This window comes from Clupea harengus, chromosome 24 (genome assembly GCF_900700415.2).
Source record: "Clupea harengus chromosome 24, Ch_v2.0.2, whole genome shotgun sequence".
In the NCBI taxonomy this organism is placed as follows: Eukaryota; Metazoa; Chordata; class Actinopteri; order Clupeiformes; family Clupeidae; genus Clupea; species Clupea harengus.
In genome coordinates this window covers 13,501,226-13,505,010 of record NC_045175.1, presented here as the reverse complement: position 1 = coordinate 13,505,010, position 3,785 = coordinate 13,501,226, and positions in this window count along the sequence as shown.

Here is a 3,785-nt window from a genome sequence, read left to right as displayed (position 1 = left end):
ATCAGTCTCCTCCATCAGTCTCCTCCACCAGTCTCCTCCATCAGTCTCATCCATCAGTCTCCTTCAGTCTCCTCCATCAGTCTCCTCCATCAGTCTCCTCCATCAGTCTCCTTCAGTCTCCTCCATCAGTCTCCATCAGTCTCCATCAGTCTCCTCCATCAGTCTCCATCAGTCTCATCCATCAGTCTCCTCCATCAGTCTCCTCCACCAGTCTCCTGTCTGGCCTAGTATGAGGAGTTAATATTTATACAGAAACTCAATACCCACCTTCTCTCTCATACAATGATTGTCACATCTTTTTGCACATTATTTAACATTTAACCTATGCCAAGATATATACAATTTGTCTTTAATCTTTTTAAACATCAGCCTACAACATAAGATTATTGTAAGCGATTCACCATTAAGGCAAAATACTCTCCTGGCTATTCACTAAATTATACACGGTGTGACCTGAAGTCCAGAGTCTACCTGACAACAGATGCAGATTGGCTGAATATTTGGATGGTGAAGGCTGCATTCATTGTAGGACTATTTTATCAGAAGCTGATTGGATGAATTTTACTACAGGTGCTGAGGGGGTGGGGCTCTGAATATTCCTTTAGAGCGTTAACTACTCGCCTGACTATTCGTTCCTCCTGCACACAACCACAGGTAAGACGCTCAAAATATCTACTCAACACGATTAAACAATTACATAAACAAACAAGTACGCATAGACGAAGTGAGTACAACAGAAACTCCCCCAGTGTTGATGGACCAGTAAGGCATGAAGTCATGTTTATGAAATCCGTTGCTATGGTGGTTCCTCTGGGCCTCTGCTTACTGTGTGTTACTAGGGTGAAAGTAAGAGGAAACGTAGTGACATTAAATAAAACAAGTATAATTAATGTATTGGTGACATGTTTTGAGCCATGTGCTTGACATTATACAGAACATTTTTCTGGAAGTGATCAGGCATGCAAAGAGACGCTGTGTGTGTGTTCTGTGTAGAGCTAAATCGAGACGCTGTGTGTCTTAAAGCATAACAGGTCATAACAGGTTCTGAAGTGCTGTTTACCAGTTGTGCTCGTCAGTGTCATGCGACTCTGTGGAAACTTGTCTGACAAGGTGGGGGATGTGAAATAAGCTCTTATTAAAAAGGGCGGAGAGGACTTGCACTTGAAAGAGGAAACCAACCAAAATATAAGTGCAGTGATTTAGGGCTAATGGGGAGGTCATCATATACAACAGAGTGAGGAAATACATTTAGGGAGTACACTTATATACAGTATATATACATACAGTATGTGTGTGTGTGTGTGTGTGTGTGTGTGTGGTTGTGTGTGTGTGTGTGTGTGTGTGTGTGTCCAGAGGCAAATTGCTGGTTTCTCTGAAATGTGATCATCAGAACTATACAAATAAATATAATTAACAACAATAACAACAATAACATAACAGTTAACAAAGATGTAACAAAACAGGATGGTGACTGTATACACATATGTGTTTTTGGCAACATAAACACAAAGCATTACTCGCTGAATCAGAGGGCTGTACTACGCAGGGAGTTTAAACACACTCAGATTTAACTCTGGGTTATCAAGGGAAGTCAGGGTTCACAAACCGTGATTGCCTAAATTTGTGTAAAACTGAAATGGTAATTAAGTTAACCCTGTGTTAATTATTACTGTGTTACTGGTGCATTTTGTGATTGTATAATAAAGTGGCTGCTAGGTCCAAATCTGGCTGTAATAGCCCACTGTAATGGAAGAAACCTAAGACACTCTTTGTTCTGTGTCTAGCATGTTGAACTTGGATAATATTTCTACTGTGAAAAATATACCCATGGCAAACTAAGTAGTTTTACAAATTCGCCACTACAGGGCCCACTCTGATCATTTTCAGACCACAGGGAGCTCTCCTCTTTCTTTTTTTAGAGGAATGCTACAGTCATAGCAGTTTGTTGCAGAGACATGGTAGCTCATGCTGCAGTTATCTAAAAGAGATTCCTCGTCTTCATTTGTATTTATTTACCCCATATTGCAATTTTGTTAATTCGTCTTCCAGAAGGGTCAAATGTCAGTATTACCCTCTCTAACCCTCCTGTTCACCAGATTGGTCCAGTGTCCATCTCTAGAGAATGGCCACACATGACCACATGTGAGAAGGTGAAATCTTCCCCTTCTCACTGTGGCACGGAAAAGGGATGGTGCCCTTTAAGACAGACTCCCCCACCACAATGGTTGGGTCCAGGCTTCCCCCAACGACTGTGGTTGGCTCCATGAGAAGCTAATAGGACTTATTAAGCCCAATGGGCTACCCTATTTAAAGGGCGCCTCATGTTCATGAGGACAGACTTTCTTACCACTTGAGATGGCCATGGGAGAACTTTGTGAACAGGCATGAGAGACTGTGAAAGGCGTTTGCATTGAAGAAACACTTACCTGCTGTGAGGCTAAGTGTAATGGTATCTAGCTGTGTGGATACTAACCTGTGCTTTGTTTATATGTTCCTTCTGAACCTGTGCTTTGAAGAAGTTCCCAGTGAACCTGTGCTTTGTTAATATGTTCCTTCTGAACCTGTGCTTTGAATATGGTCCATGTGACCTGTGAATAGTTAATCTGCGCCTAGCATGCTCAATGATATGCCTAGTTCTCCCTAGTGTCTGTAGCACTTTGATTGCGGCCGTGTGTGTGTTTTTGATTATGTTTGTTTATTGTGTATATACATGTTTCGGGGTGGATACTAAAGAATCCCCCATGTAAATAAAGAATATATTTTTATATGGAAGCCACCATCTCCTGCACCCTTCCCAACTACACCATCCAGTCCAGTCGCGACCTCCCAAAACAACGTGGGGTGACCGCCCGGTCCCTCACACCCCACCACACATGAACATCTTAAACCAGGGCCAAGGACAAAGACTGCCATACTTACAGTTACAGTAGGTATAGTAACAGTAGCGTAGCTGCGTCAGTTATCGGACAGTTTGTTGAAAAATCGATATGCTAAATCTATTTATAGATTAACGTTATGTATAAGCTTACCTAAACTGACGGTTTTCGAGAGAGATATTTGTCCTTTTTAACTTGTACGACTCGTTTAACACCGCAAGAAAACGTATTTCTAAATATTCCTATTAATGTTTACGGTGACACGTTACATGAGTACGTTTTCGCCTGCGTCAATTATCGGACACTCTCACTTTGTTCCACTTACCCACTTACCGTGATCACTGAATTACCATTCCCTTACCATATGAATAGCTGTCATTTGCTAATGGGTGGGTCGTTAGGAGCTGAAACCTCTCTCAGAGACTGAAATGTGCAAGAGACTAGTTATATTCTCCTTACAATGTTCTTATTTATATTTTAGTTTCAAAAAATAAACTGTGTATAGGTTTCTGGGGATGTTATTTTTATGTCTCTCAGCCAAAACTGGCAGAGCTTTAAATGCAATTCCCCATAAAAAACACCTTATTCCCCACGGGGAAGCGTACATTTCTAAGGGTTAATTAATCAGTTTAAAAAAAAACATGGGATAGATAACACCTTTTCATTCACACTTAGTCACATTTAGTTTCCAGTCTTCCATGTATTCAAGGAAACAGGTGTTGTGTATTCCCACCAGACTGTATTTAAGGTGTGAAACTGCTACAGGTGTGAAACTCTGCAAAGCTCTGCTACAGGTGTGAAACCCTGCAAAGCGCTGCTACAGGTGTGAAACTCTGCAAAGCCCTGCTACAGGTGTGAAACCCTGCAAAGCGCTGCCACAGGTGTGAAACTCTGCAAAGCCCTGCTACA